The following is a 22,891-nucleotide window of genomic DNA, read 5'->3' as shown; positions in this document are numbered from 1 at the left end:
CCCGCGTTTGATTAAAATTGCCAGATACCAGTGTCTCACCCGATCTTTGCGTCGTCCGGTTTCCAGCGTAGGCCCTTGAGAGTTCTGTTCCGTGTGAAACGAAGGGGTTGCTGGGGATCGGAGGGTTTGGGCCAATCAAAATCATGTGCATCAAATGGCCTTGCGGGGATTTCTAAGGATTAGCAGGCCTGCGGGGTTAATCCCCTGCAAACCCTCCCAACCAACTTGTACCAAATGAGGTCTTAAGGGCATCTCCAAGGCGGACCCGCAAATCGCCCGCATCCGTACGCACCGCAGAAGTCATCCAACGTGGGCTTGTATCGATCCGCGGGGCGTTCCGGGCATGATATCTTCCGCAAATTGGAGACAGAGTGGGAGGAGGTCTTGTAGGAACGAAGTATGTCTACCAGATGGGGGGGTGAATGGGAGTTTTAAATTTTCTTTGAAAAACTTAAATCTCTCAGAACCAGCAGCGGAATAAACGATAAACAAGCTAAGATGAACTACAACAGAGAACCGGATAGAAACTAGAGCAAGCATCGAAGTAAAATACACGAATGGAATGCATCGAAGGTAACTTGAGTAATAAAGATGACCGAAGGTGCTCGATGGCGACAAGGTATTTGTTCAACCAGTTCGTCCTTCTGCACAAGGACTACGTCTGGTTGGAGGGGTTGTGACTTAACACGGAAGATAGACTCTCTTCACCCTATTCTCCTCGACAATCGATTCGTCAATCAATGCCGATCGCTCATGGTAGATACTTGAAGGTGATCTCCAAACCTTTACAAACTTCTTTCAGAACCACAATCACTCTTGGTCTCTGAAGAAATTGACACCTAACTGTTTAGAGAGTTTGCGGCTCTCAAGAGTAATAGGCGGAGCGTACTAACTTAGATTCCAGTGATGCCGAACCACTATCTAATTCTTCGGCTCTAGGGTTTTTCTCTAGTGGATTTTAAACTCAAATCTCTCAAAGAGGGGGTTGCTCAACAATCTTCTCAAAAATCAAACGGAGCAGCCACCGGACAAAGCCGACGCGGGGTGGCTATTTATAGCCGCATCCTTCTCAGATGGGAAATGACCATTTTGGACACGAGGTCCAGCCAATGGCCAACCGACACGTTCACAACGGTCGGATTTTGGAGCAATGGTAACATCTCTTGAGGAACAAGTAATGCTAACTCCTCGGTCCGAGTCAAATCTCTCGTAGCGAAGAAGATCACAGTCTCTTGCTGGCAAGTATTTGCTCGAAGCATAAGGAGATTTCTCTCACAGCTTTCATAGGTTTGGGTTTAGCATAAGAGAATCAAAGCTTCGAAACACTATACCCCTCTTAATAGTACGGTGGTCCTATGACTCAATGAAAGAAGAAGAATAATGAAATAAATGCTATGTCTTCACTTCGTCTTCATTCTTCCTCGAGCATAGTCATTTGCTTTGAACAATCACCGAACCAATTGCTTAGACTTCAGCAATTTAGGGGTCACTCTTGTTAGCTTTATCTTCGGTGATAACTTTTGCTGCTGCGCAGGGAGATTATCTTCGTCATTTTCATCAAACTCCTCGATTACTCCAGGGACCTGTTACTCTGTGTGCACTAGCAAACACATAAGTCCCAAACTGTTTATGTCAACAAACTCCAAAACATAAGGGGTCTATCATTGCACCAACAATCTCCCCCTTTTTGGACGGTTGTTGACAAAACAGATAATCATCAAAGTGAAGATAGATAAGTAAATTGTAAATCAAACAAGAGTGAACTTGTGTTACTTGTCTTGATGATGAAATATAGAGAATAATTGGTTTGATGCCAAAAGTTGGCATGCCAAATTTTGGCAACTGCCAAAAGTTGGCTAGAGATTGGTTGCTTGCCAATCTTCAATGCCAATCTCACAAGAAGTTGCCAAATGTTGGCAATTTTTGATTTTACCAAATGTTGGCTAGCCAAATATTGGCAATACCAAATGTTGGTAGCAAACCAATTATTCTCATACTCCCCCTGGATGTATGCAGGGTTAATAGATATACAATGAAATTCCTTGCAATTTATTCGAGTGTGTGGAGAATTTTCAATCATACGAGGTAATGATTTGCACTGATGATAGATAATCCAATGAGAGTAAAGTGCAATCATTCATAACTTCTGTTAACAATTTCACATGCAAAACAAAAGGCTTCGAGAGAGAGAGTAGTGCAGCAGGTGGGGTTATTAATATTACAGTCCATAATAGAAGTTTTACCTCAGAGCACGAGAAATGGCGTAATTGTCTCAAAGATAGAGCGAGAAAACACAAACACCAAATCCAACAAAGCAAATCTATCAAACTCTCGATGTTATTCTCCCCCCTTTTGTCAACTAGTGTCAAAAGGTGCTGAAAAACACGAGTAAGAAACTGTGAATATGATTCACTCTAAGGCATCGCCTGTCGAACTTTCTGATGAAGTTTCTGATTCGGAAGTGTCTGGAACATCTTCATCTTCAACAACAACAACAGTTGAGCCTTCGAGACTGACTTGGGTCTTGGACGAGGAAGGTACATTAGGATCAGCCTCATTACCCTTGCGAGATAGAGGATTTTCTTCAAAGGGTTTGACAGTCGACGAAGTGGCTTCTGAATCATCGAGCAATTTGCGCAGCTGAAGTCGAAGTAAATACATTGTAGGTTCACGAGCTGGCAAAGGTAGAGTGGAGCGATCTTGATAATCTTCAGCAGTAAACCCTTGGTCAGTGTACTGATAGAGTCCTTGAAGGTGAGAATTGCTGAGTTGCTTCTTGGAGAAAAAATTCCGAAGCAATTTCCATAAGTGATACGTCTCCAACGTATCTATAATTTTTGATTGTTCCATGTTGTTATATTATCATTCTTGGATGTTTTACAATCACTTTGTAGTCATTTTATATCATTTTTTGGTACTAACCTATTGACATAGTGCCAAGTGTCAGTTGTTGTTTTCTGCATGTTTTTTACATCACAGGAAATCAATACCAAACGGAGTCCAAACGCAGCGAAACGTTTTGTGGATTTTTTTGGACCAGAAGACATCCAGTGGGCCAGAGAAGCGCCTCGAGGGTGCTTCGAGGGGAGCACAACCCACCAGGGCGCGCCTGGAGGCCCAGGCGCACCCTGGTGGGTTGTGCCCACCTCGGGTGCCCCCTGAACCGCCTCTTTGCTCTATGAATACCCCAATATTCCAGAAACTCTAGGGGAGTCGACCAAAATCAATTCCAGCCACCGCAAGTTCCAGAACCACCAGATCCAATATAGACACCATCAGGGAGGGGTGCATCATGTCCATTGGTGCCTCTCCGATGATGCATGAGTAGTTCTTTGCAGACCTACGGGTCCGTAGGTAGAAGCTAAATATCTTCCTCTCTCTCGTTTGATCCTCAATACAATGGTCTCTTGGAGATCCATATGATGTAACTCTTTTTGCGGTGTGTTTGTTGGGATCCGGTTAACTTTAAGTTTATGATCGGATCTATCTTTTTATCCATGAAAGTTATTTGAGTCTTCTTTGATCTCTTATATGCATGAATACTTATAGCCTCATATTTCTTCTCCGATATTTGGGTTTTGTTTGGCCAACTTGATCTATTTATCTTGCAATGGGAAGAGGTGCTTTGTAGTGGGTTCGATCTTACGGTGCTTGATCCCAATGACAGAAAGGGAATCGACACGTATGTATCGTTGCTACTAAGGATAAAACGATGGGGTCTATTTCTACATAAATAGATATTGCCTACATCATGTCATCATTCTTATTGCATTACTCCGTTTTCCATGAACTTGATACACTAGATGCATGCTGGATAGTGGTCGATGTGTGGAGTAATAGTAGTAGATGCAGACAGGAGTTGGTCTACTAATCTTGGACGTGATGCATATATAACGATCATTGCCTGGATATCGTCATGATTATTTGAAGTTCTATCAATTGCCCAACAGTAATTTATTCACCCGCCATTTGCTATTTTTCTCGAGAGAACCAACTAGTGAAACCTACGGCCCCCGGGTCTCTTCTTCATTATATTTGCCTTTGCGATCTATTTTCCTTTGATTTTATTTTCAGATCTATTAAACCAAAAAATACAAAAATACATTGCTGCATTTATTTTATTTGGCGTTCGATCTATCAATATTTACACTCTCTCACCTCTGTTTGCCTATTTCTGGCGTCGTTGCCCGAAAGGGATTGACAACCCCTTTAACACGTCGGGTTGCGAGTATTTGTTATTTGTGTGCACGTGCCGTTCACATAGTGTTGCGTGGTTCTCCTATTGGTTCGATAACCTTGGTCTCATCGACTGAGTGAAATACCTACCATTCTTGTGATGCATCATCCCTTCCTCTTTAGGGAAATACCGGCGTAGTTCAAGCCAACATCAAAAGGAATTTCTGGTGCCGTTGCCAGGGAGACATCATCAACATCTACCAGGTTCCTAATCACAAATATCACCTCCTTGCAATTTACATTATTTGCCATTTGCCTCTCATTTTCCTTTCCCCCATTTCATAAAAAATTACCATTTTATTCGCCCTCTTTTTTGTTCGCCTTTTTCACGTCAGATCTCTTGTTTGCTATCCCTACTTGTGTTACCATGTGCCATCTATTTGCTTGCATCTCCGCTTGCTAGAAATCTATTGATATGGATCCTCATCCACTTGCTAATCTCTTCAAAAGATCCAATTATGATGAACTAGTTGCTAGTGAATCGAGTCCACTAGATTATCTTTATGAAGTTTTGCTTGAGATTTATGAATCTAAAAATTGTGATGAAGTGTTAAACGACGAAATTTATAAAGTGATTCATGGTAGCTCCTTGAATGAAAAGCATGATTGCAATGATGTTATTATAAATTCTATTAATGTCAATTGTGCTAATAATATGCAAAACCCTAAGACTGTGTTCAGGATGAGGGAATTTCACAGGAAATGTGGAGGTTTCCTTTCCTGTGGTCTTTTTCCCTTCAGCGGCGTTCGGTATAAAGGAAGCAACTACAGAAAAACATAGGAATTGAAGCTCCAGTGTGCCTATTTCAAAGGAATCTGAACATCCACTCGTACCTCATTTTTTTGCTGAGGCCCGAGGAAGGCCTGCTGAGCTGCATCATTTGTCTATTAAAAAATTCATACGGACATGGGCTGCTCTATGTGAGAGATAAGCAGTGTTTGCATGCTGCAGATGATTAAAATAATGCAGCTCCAAAGACCCCTTTTCCTATGGTCCGAATGGCACATATTTTTTTGTTTCCCGTGTTTACAACTCTATAGGTTCTCGGTCGACGCACACTCCAATTCCCGTGAAGTTGTTATTTCCTTTGTTTTATCTTCCTTCATATCGAACAGAGCCTAAGCTTGGGGATGCTAATGTTGCTAGGTCCATGATACATCTCCAACGTATCTACTTTTCCAAACACTTTTGCCCTTGTTTTGGACTCTAACTTGCATGATTTGAATGAAACTAACCCGGACTGACGTTGTTTTCAGCAGAACTGCCATGATGTTGTTTTATGTGTAGAAAAGAAAAGTTCTCGGAATGTCCTGAAAATCCACGGAGGCACTTTTTGGAAAATATAAAAAATACTGGCGAAAGAATCAAGACCAGGGGCCCACACCCTGTCCACGAGGGTGGGGGGTGCGCCCCCTGTCTCGTGGGCCCCCTGGACCTCCACCGACCTCAACTCCAACTCCATATATTCACGTTCGAGAAGAAAAAAAATTAGAGAGAAAGTTTCATCGCGCTTTACAACATGGAGCCGCCGCCAAGCCCTAATCTCTCTCGGGAAGGCTGGTCTGGAGTTCGTTCGGGGCTCCGGAGAGGGGGATTCGTCGCCGTCGTCATCATCAACCATCCTCCATCACCAATTTCATGATGCTCACCACCGTGCGTGAGTAATTCCATCGTAGGCTTGCTGGACGGTGATGGGTTGGATGAGATTTACCATATAATTAAGTTAGTTCTGTTAGGGTTTGATCCCTAGTATCCACTATGTTCTGAGATTGATGTTGCTATGACTTTGCTATGCTTAATGCTTGTCACTAGGGCCCGAGTGCCATGATTTCAGATCTGAACATATTATGTTTTCATGAATATATGTGTGTTCTTGATCCTATCTTGCAAGTCTATAGTCACCTATTATGTGTTATGATCCGACAACCCCGAAGTGACAATAATCGGGATACTTCTCGGTGATGACCGTAGTTTGAGGAGTTCATGTATTCACTATGTGCAAATGCTTTGTTCCGGTTCTATATTAAAAGGAGGCTTTAATATCCCTTAGTTTCCACTAGGACCCCGCTGCCACGGGAGGGTAGGACAAAAGATGTCATGCAAGTTCTTTTCCATAAGCACGTATGACTATTTACGGAATACATGCCTACATTACATTGATGAACTGGAGCTAGTTCTGTGTCACCCTAGGTTATAGCTATTACATGAGGAATCGCATCCGGCATAATTATCCATCACTGATCCATTGCCTACGAGCTTTTCACATATTGTTCTTCGCTTATTTACTTTTCCGTTGCTACTGTTACAACTACTACAAAACCCAAAAACATTACTTTTGCTACCATTACCTTTATTATCATACTACTTTGCTACTAAATACTTTGCTGCAGATACTAAGTTATCCAGTGGTTGAATTGATAACTCAACTGGTAATACTCAAGAATATTCTTTGGCTCCCCTTGTGTCGAATCAATAAATTTGGGTTGAATACTTTACGCTCGAAAGCTGATGCGATCCCCTACACTTGTGGGTTATCAAGACTAATTTCTGGCGCCATTGCCGGGGAGCATAGCTCTATTTTTTGAGTCACTTGGGATTTATATCTGTTGATCACTATGAAGAACTTGAAAGATGATAGAACCAAGATTTTGCCCTCAACTACAAGGGGAGGTAAGGAACCGCCATCTAGCTCTGCACGAGATTCTCCTTCCGTTATTAGTAAACTTGCGACACCTAAACCTGCTACTGCTATGAATTCTAATATGTCGCATGTTATTGATGATGCCACTTCTGATATGCATGATACTTATGATGAAACTACTTCTGTACGTGATACTACTTTGCCATTAGGTGAATTTCTTGATGAACAACTTGCTAGAGTTAGGGGGAATGAAATTATTGAAGATGCTATTATTGATGATAGTGATGATGAAAATTCTCCCAATTATTATGAATTGCCTGTTGTTCCTAAGGGTTATGTTATGAATGAAGAAGCTGCTAGAGCTATCTTTGCTTGCAATGATAGATATGATCTTGAGAAATTATTAGCTAAATGGAAGCAACAGTCTCTTAATGCTAGAATGAAACCTGACCCTGCTTTTGTTACTTCACCTATCTGTATTACTGATAAGGATTATGAATTCTCTGTTGATCCTGAGATTATTACTTTAGCTGAATCTGATCCTTTTTATGGCCTTGAATTTGAAACTGTTGTGGCACATCTTACCAAGTTGAATGTATAGCTACCCTGTTTACTCATGATGATAAATCTCGCTATTATTACATCCTTAAGATATTTCCGTTCTCGTTAAAGGGTGATGCTAAGACTTGGTATAATTCTCTTGCTCCTGGTTGTGTGTGTAGTCCCCAGGATATGATTTATTACTTCTCTGCTAAATATTTCCCTGCTCATAAGAAGCAAGCTGCCTTGCGGGAAATATATAATTTTGTGCAAATCAAAGAAGAGAGTCTCCCACAAGCTTGGGGGAGGCTTCTCCGGTTACTTAATGCTTTGCCTGATCATCCTCTCAAGAAAAATGAATTACTTGATATCTTTTATAGTGGACTAACCGATGCTTCCAAGGACTACTTGGATAGTTGTGCTGGTTGTGTTTTCAGGGAAAGAACGATCGACGAAGCTGAATTACTATTGAATAATATGTTGACTAATGAAAATAATTGGACTCTTCCTGAGCCAATTCCTGAGGAAATTCCTGAACCAATTGAGCCAACTCCTGAACCTATTCCTAAACCCACTCTGAAGAAGAGAGGTGTTTTATTTCTCAGTCCTGAAGATATGCAAGAGGCAAAGAAATCAATGAAAGAAAAAGGTATTAAAGCTTAAGATGTTAAGAATTTACCTCCTATTGAAGAAATACATGGTCTTAATATACCGCCTGTTGAAGAACCACATTGTCTTGATAACCCGACACAGGTAGTAAAGGTAAATTCTCTCTATAGATATGACAAAGTTGAAATCCCCTCTTCTAAATTTCATAGCCCATGCTTAGATGAATTTGATGACTTTATGGCTAGACAAGAAAGTTTTAATGCTTATGTTGGTAGAGAGTTAAAGAATAATGCTTTCGAGGTAGGACGTGTGAGCGATAACATGGCTAGAGTTAAAGGTGAACTCAAACTCATTAGCAAATATACTTCTATGGTTGCTACTCAAGTTGAGCAAGTACTTAAAGCTCAAAATGATTTTCTTAATGAATTAAATAATAAAAATGACTTTGTTGTTAGAGTGGCTACTAGAACTGGTAGAATGACTCAGGAACCTCTGTATCCTGAAGGCCACCCTAAGAGAATCGAGCAAGATTCTCAGAGAAATAATTTAGAGACACCTAGTTCTTCTAAAAGGGAGAAAAAGAAAAACGATAGGACTTTGCATGCTTCTAGTGAACCTACTGTAGACACACCTGAGAATCCCAATGATATTTCTATTTCTGATGCTGAAACACAATCAGGTGATGAACATGAACCTAGTGATAATGTCAATGCTAATGTTCATGTTGATGCTCAACCTAGCAAAAACAATGATGTAGAGATTGAACCTGCTGTTGATCTTGATAACCCACAATCAAAGAATCAACGTTATGATAAGAGAGATTTTGTTACTAGGAAGCACGGTAGAGAAAGAGAACCATGGGTTCAGAAACCCATGCCCTTTCCTCCTAAACCATCCAAGACAAAGGATGAGGAGGATATTGAGCGCTTTGCTGAAATAATTAGACCTATCTTCTTATGTATGCGCTTAACTGATATGCTGAAAGTAAATCCTAATGCTAAGTATATGAAGGATATCATTACAAACAAAAGAAAGATACCAGAAGCTGAGATTTCCACCATGCTTGCTAATTATACTTTTAAGGGTGGAATACCAAAGAAACTTGGAGACCCCGGGGTACCAACTATACCATGCTCTGTTAAAAGAAATTATGTTAGAACTGCTTTATGTGATCTTAGAGCCGGTGTTAGTGTTATATCTCTCTCTTTATACCGTAGACTTGAATTGAATAAGTTGACACCTACTGAAATATCTTTGCAAATGGCTGATAAATCAACTGCTATACCTGTCGGTATTTGTGAGGATGTGCCTGTTGTGGTTGCAAATGTCACTATCTTAACGGACTTTGTTATTCTTGATATTCCCGAGGACGATAGTATGTCGATTATCCTTGGTAGACCTTTTCTGAATACTGCAGGGCTGTTATTGATTGCAACAAAGGCAATGTCACTTTTCATGTTAATGGTAATGAGCATACGGTACACTTTCCGAAGAAAAAATCTCAAGTCCATAACATCAATTCTATTGGAAAAGTTCCAACTATCATTATTGGAGGTTTTGAATTTCCTCTCCCTACTGTCAAGAAAAAGTATGATATTCTTATTGTTGGGGATTTTCATATCCCCGTTGAGGTAACTTAGTGTTATTCGAAATTTCTCCGGTTCCGTGTTATTCGGAATGAGTTTGTTAACAAGACTTGATCAACCTTGTTAGTGGATTCAATTTGATGATCACGAGATGGATGAAACTAGAAGGCACAACCTTCTGTACCCTCTTTTTACTTTCTGTTATTTAGAATAAATAAAGAAAAAATAGTATTATCCATCTGTTTTCTGAATTATCCGTGCATTAAAAAATATCCCGAAAATAAAAGTGCTCCAAATGCCCTACAAATTTAGTATGATTTTTTATGGAATATTTGAGGATTTTAGGCACTGAAATCACTACAGGAGGGGCAAGCACCAGGCCACGAGAGTGGAGGGCGCGCCCACCCCACCTGGGCGCGCCCCCCTGTCTCATGGGCCCTTGGTGGCCCCCCTCCACTTATGCTAACACCCACACACTTCATCTTCTACCCAAAAAAATCCCCATCCAGCTCAAGCACGAGTTCTATCTCATTTTGCTACGATTTTCGATCTCTTTGCTCAAAGCTCCATTCACAAAACTGCTTTGGGAGATTGTTGCTTGGTATGTGACTCCTCCATTGGTCCAATTAGTTTTTGTTCTAGTGCTTTATTCATTGCAAATTTTGCTGCATAGTTGACCATGTTCTTGAGCTTGCATGTTGAATTTATGAGGTCCCAAGCAATTCCAATGCATGATATAGGCTCTAGGCACTTGTAGGAGTAGTTGCTACCAATCTTGTTTAGTTTTATTCACTTTTATTTTGAAGTTAGTAAAATTTCAGAAATTTTTCAGAAAAAGAATTATGTCTAGGAGAATGTACCAAGGTGGTTCCTCGGTAAAGAAAGGACCCAGAATTGCTATACGTGAGCAAGATGTTGAGTTACAGAGGGACGCGGATGTACGAGCTTGTGAGTGGCCATCCGATGCTTTTATGGTCGAAGCAGGCTTTAAGGAGGAACTTGACACGTATGTGCGTAATGCTGAGCTGGAGGACTTCTTACAAGATAAGTGTCCTCGGTAATATCAATTGACTGATTCCTTTGTGCAGAGGTTTAAATATAACTGTACGCGTAATTCCCCTAGTGTAATATTTGATATTTATGATACATCTTATACCATGGACCTAGAGGATTTTACAACTGCTTGCAAACTTCCGCAATGGGGTGATATTAATGATCCTCACAAATCTGAGTTTAGAGAATTCCTTGCTAGTATTACTGTGGGAGAATCTAGGGATATAGCACAAGCTACCATAGTGAGCATTCATTTTCCTGCTATACATTATTTTTCTCTCTTCATTGGTAGATGCATTAACGGTAAAGATGAAGCATGTCACATGTGTGTCCCTGATCTGTGTGTCCTCAAGAGTATTGTGTTAGGATATAAAGGTTATAACTTGGGGGGCAATAGTTGCACGTAGGTTGCAGAATAATAGTAGAAAGGGAGATTTATTTGGAGGAATTTATGCAACCCGTGTGGCTAATTATCTTGGTATAACCCCAAGATAGGGAGATGTGTTGATACCTCCTGTTTATTTGGATTATGAAGCTATGGTCAATCATCAATTTCTAAGGAGGAATGAACAATTCCTCCAATATCGACTAATCTATAATAGACCCAATGTCGTCCATGTTACTCTTCCTGCTCCCCACCTTTTTGATTATCAGGCAAAAGGAAGATATGTCGTCACCAGGGAGGAAGCAGCTGAACACAAGAGGAGAGCGGAGGCAGCTCGCCAACATGCCGCAGCTCAGGAGGCGGTTGCTGCTGCATCTCAGTACGACCCCAGCTACAACTACGAATATCAGCCAGGCGGTCCTTGGTATTAGACCAACTTGGGCCAAAAGCCTAAGCTTGGGGGAGTACGTATTTCTCATCGACTTTACATTCATGTTCACACACTAGTTGTCGGTGCTCATACTCTTTCATTGTATTATCCATGCTAGTTTAAATTTCTTTTTCTAGTTTTCTTCTTGTGTGCTTGATAAACCTTAAGAAAAACCAAAAAAATTAGTTAGTTTAATTTCCATGCTTGTAGTAGAAATGAAAATGAAAACCCAAAAAGATTTCTAGTTCTTCTTCTTACTTGTTGGGAACTTTCCCGTGTAAATAGTTTTATTTTCTTTTCTTTCCTTTGGGGGTCGAGAAGACCATATTGAAAATGCTTAGTGGCTCTCATATACATGATTGTTTATTTAACTTAGAGCCCATATTACTTGTCTTCTCTTTTTGAGTTGAATGCTTGCAGATTCCAGCTTAGTCCAATGCACGTGCACTTTTATTATTATACACATCGTTCGGTCGTGCGAGTGAAAGGCAATAATGACAATATATGATGGACTTATTGAGATGAGAAAAGCTGGTATGAACTCGACCTCTCTTGCTTTTGTAAATATGATGAGTTCATCGTTTCTGATTCAGCTTATTATGAAGTAAACATATTTGCAATGACATTTAGAATTATAGTTGCTTGTGCCACGCTTGATTAGCTATGAGTTATAATGGTTTACCTTGCGTGCCAACATGCTATTAGAATGATTATGATGTGGTATGATGGGATGGTATCCTCCTTTGAATAAATTGAGTGACTCGACTTGGCACATGTTCACGCATGTAGTTGAAACAAATCAACATAGCCTTCATGATATTTATGTTCATGGTAGATTATATCCTACTCATGCTTGTACTCGGTGTAAATTAATTTTAATGCATGTTTATGGCTGTTGTCGCTCTCTCAGTTGGTCGCTTCCCAGTCTTTTGCTAGCCTTCACCTGTACTAAGCGGGAATACTGCTTGTGCATCTGAACTCCATAAACCCCAAAGTTGTTCCATATGAGTCCACTATACCTTCCTATATGCGGTATTTACCTGTCGTTCCAAGTAAATTTGTACGTGCCAAACTCCAAACCTTCAAATGAAATTCTGTTTTGTATGCTCAAGCAACTCATGTTTCGACTAGGGCTGCCTATATCTTCCATGCTAGGTGGGTTATTCTCAAGAGGAGTGGACTCCGCTCCTCATTCACGAGAAAGGGCCGGTAACTGGGATGCCCGGTCCCATGATCCAAAAAGATCAAAGCAAATCAAAATAATTAAACAAAACTCCCCCAGGATTGTTGTTAGTTGGAGGCACTCGTTGTTTCGAGCAAGCCATGGATTGATGCTTGTTGGTGGTTGGGGGAGTATAAACCTTTACCATTCTGTTTGGGAACTGCCTATAATGCATGTAGTATGGAAGATACAGCCATCTCATAGTTGTTGCATTGACAGCAAAAGTATGCCACTCAAAATGTTATTCAATCTCTATTTTAAAATCAAGCTCTAGCACCTCTACAAATCCCTGCTTCCCTCTGTGAAGGGCCTATCTATTTACTTTTATGTTGAGTCATCACCCTTCTTATTAAAAAGCACCCGCTGGAGAGCACACTGTCATTTGCATTCATTACTATTGATTTATATTGGGTATGACTTGACTGGATCTCTTTTACCATGAATTACAATGTTTAGTCAGTCCTTGATCTTTAAAGGTGCTCTGCATTTATGTTTTGCAGCCTCAGAAAGGGCTAGCGAGATACCATTTTGTTATATAATGTTATAATTGTTCTAAGAAAGTGTTGTCATCCGAGTTTTATTATTATGGCTTGCTAGCTGATCATGCTATTGATATGAGTAATTGTGAGACTTGGGTGTTATTGTGAGTATGGTTAGTTCATAAATTTTGCTGAAACTTGAATGATGGCTTTGCATGCTTACAACAACAAGAGAAAACAGAGTTTGTAAAAGTTTTCCTTTATCACTTTCAGTTTATCAACTAAATTGCTTGAGGACAAGCAAAGGTTTAAGCTTGGGGGAGTTGATACGTCTCCAACGTATCTACTTTTCCAAACACTTTTGCCCTTGTTTTGGACTCTAACTTGCATGATTTGAATGAAACTAACCTAAACTGACGCTGTTTTCAGCAGAACTGCCATGATGTTGTTCTATATGTAGAAAATAAAAGTTCTCGGAATGTCCTAAAAATCCACGGAGGCACTTTTTGGAAAATATAAAAAATACTGGCGAAAGAATCAAGACCAGGGGGCCCACACCTTGTCCACGAGGGTGAGGGGCGCGCCCCCTCCCCCGGGCCCGCCCCCTGTCTCGTGGGCCCCCTGGACCTCCACTGACCTCAACTCCAACTCCATATATTCACGTTCGGGGAGAAAAAAATCAGAGAGAAAGTTTCATCGCGTTTTACGACACGGAGCCGCCGCCAAGCCCTAATCTCTCTCGGGAAGGCTGATCTGGAGTCCGTTCGGGGCTCCAGAGAGGGGGATTCGTCGCCTTCGTCATCATCAACCATCCTCCATCACCAATTACATGATGCTAACCGCCGTGTGTGAGTAATTCCGTCGTAGGCTTGCTGGACGGTGATGGGTTGGATGAGATTTACCATGTAATTAAGTTAGTTCTGTTAGGGTTTGATCCCTAGTATCCACTATGTTCTGAGATTGATGTTGCTATGACTTTGCTATGCTTAATGCTTGTCACTAGGGCCCGAGTGCCATGATTTCAGACCTAAACCTATTATGTTTTCATGAGTATATGTGTGTTCTTGATCCTATCTTGCAAGTCTATAGTCACCTATTATGTGTTATGATCCGACAACCCCGAAGTGACAATAATCGGGATACTTCTCGGTGATGACCATAGTTTGAGGAGTTCATGTATTCACTATGTGCTAATGCTTTGTTCCGGTTCTCTATTAAAAGGAGGCCTTAATATCCCTTAGTTTCCACTAGGACCCCGCTGCCACGGGAGGGTAGGATAAAAGATGTCATGCAAGTTCTTTTCCATAAGCACGTATGACTATTTACGGAATACATGCCTACATTACATTGATGAACTGGAGCTAGTTCTGTGTCACCCTAGGTTATAGCTATTACATGAGGAATCGCATCTGGCATAATTATCCATCACTGATCCATTGCCTACGAGCTTTTCACATATTGTTCTTCGCTTATTTACTTTTCCCTTGCTATTGTTACAACTACTACAAAACCCAAAAACATTTCTTTTGCTACCATTACCTTTATTATCATACTACTTTGCTACTAAATACTTTGCTGCAGATACTAAGTTATCCAGGTGTGGTTGAATTGACAACTCAACTGCTAATATTCAAGAATATTCTTTGGCTCCCCTTGTGTCAAATCAATAAATTTGGATTGAATACTTTACCCTCGAAAGCTGTTGCGATCCCCTACACTTGTGGGTTATCAGTCCACTATTCATTGCAATGATCATGATTGGGGTGATAATGATTCTTATGATCTTGAAAATGTATTTAAACCTCATGATGAATATGTGTGTGATAATATTAAAAGTGGGTTTGGAAGAGTGTGAAATTTAGCTAAAAATAATCCCACGTATTTGGAGAGTGTTCAATCTTATGAAATTTTTTGAGAGGTCATGACTTTATTTGATGATAATCCCACTATTTTGGAAGAGTGTCAACTTTGCATGCATGTGGATCATGAAAAGAATAATTTATGTGAAAGTTATATTGTTGAATTTGATTATGGTCCTACGTGTAATTATTATGAGAGAGTAAAATATGGTTGTAGAAATTTCCATGTTACTAAATTTCCTCTTGTTATGTTGAGATTGCTATTGTTTGTTTCTTCTTCTTTGCATATGCTAGAAATTGCTGGTCTTGACAATTTGTTTTCCTATAAAATGGCTGTGCATAGGAAGTATGTTAGACTTAAGTGAGTTTGTCACATGTTTTATGATGCTCTGTTTGTGCTTCAATTCTTATCTTTCATGCGAGCATCAATGAAGTCTTATGCCTAGCTAGGGGCATAAAATGACAGCGCTTGTTGGGAGGCAACCCAATGAATAAAATTTATTTTTGCTTTTTGCTTTCTGTTCTTGAGTGTTTGCACAATTATGCTACTGTTATGATTGTGTTTTTTGTGTTTTAATTAGCATTTGTGCCAAGCAGAGCCTTTAGGATCTTCTTAGGTGATAGTTGATTTGATCTTGTTGAAAAATAGAAACTTTTACGCTCAAAAAAATAATTTTCAAAAATCACAGAAACGTGCTTTGGCTCTGAATTTTTTACACAAGATTTACATACAAATTGCCCAGGTTTTCCTAATCTTTCAGAATTTTTAGAGTTATAGAAGTATTCTAAGTTTTCAGATTGCTATAGACTGTTCTGTTTTTGACAGATTATGTTGTCTTTGCGCTGTGTGCTTGTTTTCATGATTCTATGTTTTCATTTGATGAGTTTTTGCCATAGAAAAGTAGGAATACAATAGTATAATGCAAGAATAAAATATGAATTGGTTTGCAACAGTACTTATAGTAGTGATTTGCTTTCTTATACCAACGGATCTCACGAAGGTTTTGTTGAGTTTTGTGTGATTGAAGTTTTCAAGTTTTAGCCTACTAATATTGGGCATGATGCCTATATACATGATCATTGCCTTGGATATCGTCATAATTATTTGCGTTTCTATCAATTTCCCAACAGTAATTTGTTTACCCACGATATGTTATTATCTTGAGAGAAGCCTCTAGTGAAAACTACGGCCCTCGGGTCTATTTCCTATCATATTAAAACCAAAAGTACCTTCCTGCAATTTTCCTTTCTTTATTTTATTTTGTGTTTTGGTTAGATCTATTTATCAAATCTCATACAATTTAATATATCTCAATATCGTTGAGGGATTGCCAACCCCTTTATGTGTTGGGTTGCAAGTATTTGTTGTTTGTGTGCAGGTGTTGTCAACATAGTGTTGCTTGGTTCTCCTACTAGATTGATAACCTTGGTTTCATAACTAAGGGAAATACTTACCTTTGTTGTGATGCATCATCCCTTCCTCTTTGGGGAAATACCAACGCAAATACAAGCAATTATTCATCGGGAGGGGTGTGGCGTACTGCAAAATGGGACTCCACGGGCTACTATTCATCCACCTCGACTACCTCCAGCCTCCACGGGCTACTGTTAATCCACCATCGACTTCCTCCAGCCTCCACCTGCTACTGTTCATCCACCGTCGACCTCCTCCAGCCTCCACCAGCAACCGTTCATCCACGGGCTACTATTCATCCAGCCTCCACCAGCTACTGTTCAACCAGCCTCCACGGGGTCTTGTTCATCCACCTCCGACCGGCTAGGTGTGGTGTACCGCGACACGGCCACCTCTGGGTCCTGTTGATCCTGCGGCAACAGCCTACTACCACGGGGTCCTGTTCATCCAGCGGCAACCGCCTACACATGGTTGGGGTCCTGTTCATCCAACCCTCACAGGGAACTGTTCATCCACATGCAACCAACCGGCTAGGTCAATTCACCATGTCTTGACTCGTTCTACGTATCATGCGTGTGGCAGCAACATGCAATGTTCATCAAAAGGCAGTTGCTACGCCTCGCACGGGGGCTTGGTCGGCTTCATTATAAGCAGCAACATATCGATCGATCGCTTGGGTTCAGTTAGCAGCACCAGCGAAGGGATCGCTCGGGTTCAGTTACTAGCGAAGGGATTGATCGGCTTCAGTACATAGTGGGATCGATCGATCTCTTGGGTTCGGTTAGCGACCGCCTCGCACAATCGCGCGTACAAGAGAAATGCGCAAACCACTGCATTGCTCAGCCCCGACCACCAACCGTAATCAGGAACTCCATGAATTTTTCCTTGCCCTCACTTCTACCATGATTTTTTATGTCATGGACGGCCCAAAGAATGTCATGCAGGTGCGTCCCCGGTCCGCCCAGGATGAAAAGCCCATTTTCTGTCATGATTTTTGTCATAGAAGTAGGATCCCACCACATTTATGATGATACGTGTTTTTGTCACAATTATCATCATAGAAGTGTCATAAGCATGACAAAAAAATCCGTCCGGGCCATAATTCACTGAAAGTGCTAGTTATCGACTAGAGGGGGGGTGAATAGGCGATTTTTATGAAAGTCTTCAAAACGTGGAAGTTTCGAAGATAAACAATAGAAATGACCTAATTGATACGCAGCGGAAGATAAACTACAACAAGCAAACCATAGTCAAGTATGCAATGATGTGAAAGTACAAGACTAATAGCAGCTTAGTAGTAAGGATCAGGATGGAAGATAGTATGAAGCCAATCAACAATAGTAGTCAAGCAATGAAGTCAAACAGGTACGACAAGTAGGCAATGACTTCACTAAGACAAACTCTAAGTAAAGGGAGGAAGAGGATAGAACCAGTCACTTGTTGAAGACACGGGATTTGTTGGACCAGTTCCAATTGCTGTGACAACTGTACGTCTGGTTAGGGAGGCTGAGATTCAACTCAGAAGACCGCGTCTTCACCTTATTCCCCTTGAGCTAAGGACACACAGTCCTCGCCCAATCACTCTGGTAAGTCTTCAAGGTAGACTTCCGAACCTTCACAGACTTCGTTCACCGGCAATCCACAATGACTCTTGGATGCTCAGAACGCGACGCCTAACCGGCTGGAGGATTCACAGTCCTCAAGTGTAATAAGTCTTCAGGTCACACAGACAGAAAGACTTCAGTGATGCCTAACACTCTTTGGCTCTGGGTGTTTGGGCTTGGTCCTCGCAAGGATTTCTCTCTCTCAAAGGCTTCGAGGTGGGTTGCTCTCAAACGACAAAAGCCGTGCACTAACTCTGAGCAGCCACCAATTTATGGTGTAGGGGGTGGGCTATTTATAGCCACAAGGCAACCCGACCTGATAAGTCCGAAATGACACTGGGTCACTAAGGAACTGACACGTGTTCCAACGGTCAGATTTCAAACACACACGGCAACTTTACTTGGGCTACAAGCAAAGCTGACTCATCCAGCTCTGGATAAGATTTGCTCTCATTGTCTTTGCTTGAAGACATAGGATTTGGGTTGAGCATCACTTCAGTCATCCTGACTTTGTTCACTTGGACCCCACTTAACAGTACGGTGGTTCCTATGACTCAACAAAGAAGGAAAAGGAAACAACGAGACGACACAGTCTTCGCGCTCCATTGTCTTCACTCAATGTCTTCTCATGGCATAGTCTTCAATATGAATATCTTCACATACCACCATTGTCGTCAATGTCTTCATACATTTTTAGGGGTCATCTCCGGTAGGTAAACCGAATCAATGAGGGACACTACCTGCGTTATCCTGCAATTCTCACAAACACATTAGTCCCTCAACCAACTTTGTCGTCAATACTCCAAAACCAACTAGGGGTGGCACTAGATGCACTTACAATCTCCCCCTTTTTGGTGATTGATGACAAACTGGTTGAAGTTTTCAACGGGGATAAAGTATGTAAAATTGTAAAGGATAGGGTATTGTCTTCATAAGTGGCAAAGGCTCCCCCTGAAGATGTGCATATAAGTAATTTGCTTTTGGAATGCAAATGCACATGGCAGGTTGTACTTGTGGAGATCCTCTTCAACTTATGAAGATAATTCATCATGCATGAAATGATATAACAAAGAGAATGACATGCATAATGAAAAATGGACGTCTGCAGAATGATCTAAGTGCGGAAGTTATCATCGCACATGCGGAATTTATCATCGCATCACAGAAAAGCAAATAAGTAGCAGACGACCATCAAGTTTAAGTGTTACAACTCAAAGAACCAAATGTATCAAAAGCGAGAGTTGTAAACACTAGGCAAAATATAAAGTAACCGCCCAAATGAACCCGCTTGAAGACTATCAACTCATACGCTTCTCCCCCTTTTATCAGTAAGGACCAAAAAGGTTTGAAGACATAGAGCATCTACTCGTTCTCATGAGTAGGTGAAGCAGCAGGGTTGTCGTTGTTGTTTGGAGGCGCAGACGAACTTGGTGCAGTGTCGATGCGTGCAGAAGTAGGGGGCGGTGAAGTAGCATCATCTTCATCATCGATCACTTTGGCATTCACAGTTGCCGCGGAGGAAGAATAGTCAGAGTCTTCAAGAGATGGAGTTCGACGTAGGACAGCATTATGTGGAGGAGTGGAGTCAAACTTGAATCTTTCAGTGAAGCCATCGTCTTGAAGATCTGCTTCAGCACTAAGCAGTGTCAATCTCTTCCATGATCGCCGACAGGTCTAGTGAGTGACAAAAGCATTCTTGGTGGCAAGATTTCGAATGTGATTGACGTCCACCAAGAGGCTTTGCATCTGTTGCTTGAGCCAAAAGTGATGCTTATCTTGTTTCTGATGTAGTGCCACAAGAAGTTATCGGTCATTTAGAACACGAGAGCGCTTCTTAGGCCTTTGGGCAATTGTGCTCTCAGTAGCTTCAATTTGCGCACGATGAGGGAGACGAGTGTTCCCAGCCATTGGATAGATACGAGTTACTGCTTGGACTCCTTCCATGGGTTGAGTGAAGCTTTGGTGATCAGCATTTTGAAGACAAAGATGCTTCTTGGCAGGCTCAGGGTATATGGCTTCAACTGACATATCAACCTCTGGTAGAAAGATCAGATGATTGCGAGCAGAGGGCTGATAATTGACAGATGAGTGTAGCTTGATGAGGCGCATGACCCATGGCACATAAAATTTCAGGCCAAAAAGGTCATATCCAGACTCAGCAAGTTGCCGGATAAATAATTCTTGTGTATTGAAGCTGATGCCATTGAGGATGTAAAAGACCAATGTCTTCATGGCTCCTTCAAGTTTGGCCGCTGATGAATGCCCTTTGATAGGCCATAGAGTTCGCCTGATGATGTGATATATTGTGCGAGGCAAATACTCAAGGTCATCAACAAAGAACTCCTTAGGGTATTCAGCGTCAGATGGCAGAGGCTTCATCATGCTCAACATCTGGCTCATGTTGGGCTCTGGCTTATGGAAGATGCTCTCCAGTGCATTGCGGTGGAGTTGACAATCAGGTTCGTACAGCTCGCCGGGAGTGGGTAGGCCTGTAAGCTCAATGACGTCAAGAGCTTTGGCTTCATGATGGACATTTCCTGTCATCCACTCGAGAACCCATGTCTTTATATCCCTGTTGTAGCCGCGAATGTGGAGGGTAGCATAGAATTGAAGCAAAAGTTCCTCATTCCAATGTTCTTTGTCTGTCACAAAGCTGAGCAGACCTGCATCACAAAAGCAGTCAAGTGCTTCTTCTAAGCATGGCAGTCCAGCAATGGCTTCAATGTCGAGGCGCATATGAGGGAAAATGCGCCCTTGATCATACAGAATGCAGGAGTAATAGCTTCTCTGCTGATAGCTCCAGAAACGATCAGATGATAATCTTGGCCTTGAGTAGGGGTTCTTTGCGTTGTCAAAGAATGTGTTGTGGCTTTTGAAGCCATTTGCATTGAAGGACCCTGTGGAGGTGGCAGTACCGGGGAACCTTGGCAGTCTTGGCTTTGGTTTCTGGACCTGAGGCCTATGCTCAACATGATAATCAAACTGAGGACCAGAGGCAGTAGGCGGAGGGACCAGAATGGGCCATCGGACAGTGGTTAGCTGACCATGATTGTATGCTTGCTCAATTGTATAGGGCCTTGGTGGTGGAACAGGAGCAGTGGCAACAACTGAGGCTTCAGGCTGCATAACAGATACTTCAGGAGGAGTTGCATCATTGGCTTCGGGCACATTGGTTGGTGCAGGCTCCACATTTACTTCAGCCATGACTACATCATTGGCTTCATTTGTGTTGGTGGTGGCAGTCTCAAGATTTTCAACCTCCATTTGATGAGCTGGAGGGTCGGGCACTAGCACGTTCATATCAGGAACAGTTTCTTCAGTAATGGGGGGAGTAGGGACACGTTCGTCTTCTTGTCTTTCATCGGCTGATGCAGCCGGATTGTCTTCAGCAGCTTGGGCTTCAGACACGGAGACATTCACAGTTGGAGTGGCTTCTGGAAACACTTGACGTGCAACAGACGGGTGATGCACTTCTCCTTCTGGAATGCTCGAAAGAGGGACCTGAGGCCTTGGTCCTTTGTGAAGCCTACAAAATATTGGCGACGCCTTTGGAGATGGAGTTGGCTGGGCCTCAAAGTCTTCTTGTTCTTCTTGCACAGGTGGTGTGACTTGTGGTTGTTGTTGGGGAGTACTCGGGGAGTCTTGTTGCTGTGGGTGATCAGCCCATGATGCATCCTGAGCAATTGGCGTCAGAGGACGACCAATGCTGATGAGATCGTTGTTCATGAGAACAGGCGATGATACCAAGTTGTGTTCGATCTGAGGAAGAACTTCATCATCTTCAACATTGTCATTGTGACCAATGTCTTCAACAGTGGTGGGATTAACTGCTGGAATGTCTTCAGCTTCATGAGCCTCTGTGGAAGCAGGCTCATGAACTATCATCCGTCGTTCTTGGTGTTCAGATGCAGGGCGAACCACTGAGATAGGTTCAACAACTAAGGGCTCTGTGGGAGCAGCACGATTCTTCTTGGTTTTGCGCTTCTTGGAGGGAGCAGCATCAGAGGCTTCAGTATTTTTCCTTTTTCTGGCTTCAGCCTCGGTAGCCCTCGTCTTCTTCAGTTCTGAAGCGGTTGACATGACCTTTGGCTTCGAGCCAGTCATGCTGCTTGGGAAGACTATGCGAGGTGCTTCCTGCCTTGAAGGTGCAGATTGGGCAGTTGATAGCTTCTTCTTCTTTGCAGGCATTCTTGGGTCAATGCCAGGACGACCAAGAGACTTGCGCTTCTCAGCCTCATTGTAGGCTAGCACACATTTGTCAGCCAAACTCTTCATACGCTTACGAGAGCCTTGAGCTTCTTCGCGCTTCTTGAGAAAGGCTTCTTTAAGCTCGTGCAGCATGATCTTGAAGTTTCGGACATCTTGCACGCTGAGCTTTGCCACATGCTTCTTGAACCGAGCTTTCTCATAGTCGATCTTGTGCTTCAGTTCAACGATGCGCTGAGTAAGAGCTAGCTCAGAAGCAATGGTGCCATTAAAGGAGACGCTGAGGCCAATGGGAAGTTGCAGATCTTCAAAGCTGAGATTTGGGGTGTCAAACCACTCATCAATGAAGTTATGGATGATTGCCACATCGAAGAGAGGCAAATTATTGAAGATCTCTACTTCTTCCTTGCTCTTGATCAGTTGCTCAAGGGCATCATCTGCAAGATCCTCATCACTGGACAGATCAATGTGCTCTTCTCGTAGAATGGCAGCAGGAGTCAAGGTCTGATCAGTATGCTTGACGATTTTCTTTTTCTTCTCCGTGTTCTTGGAGATACGTGATAGATCTTCAGACTGCACACTGTATTCAGGAGGTGCAGTGGCCAGTGGCTTCGCACATGAAGCTT

The sequence above is a fragment of the Triticum dicoccoides genome, chromosome 7B (assembly GCF_002162155.2).
Source record: "Triticum dicoccoides isolate Atlit2015 ecotype Zavitan chromosome 7B, WEW_v2.0, whole genome shotgun sequence".
NCBI classification, from domain to species: domain Eukaryota; kingdom Viridiplantae; phylum Streptophyta; class Magnoliopsida; order Poales; family Poaceae; genus Triticum; species Triticum dicoccoides.
The sequence above is the reverse complement of the archived record's forward strand: the minus strand, read 5'-3'. Positions refer to the sequence as shown.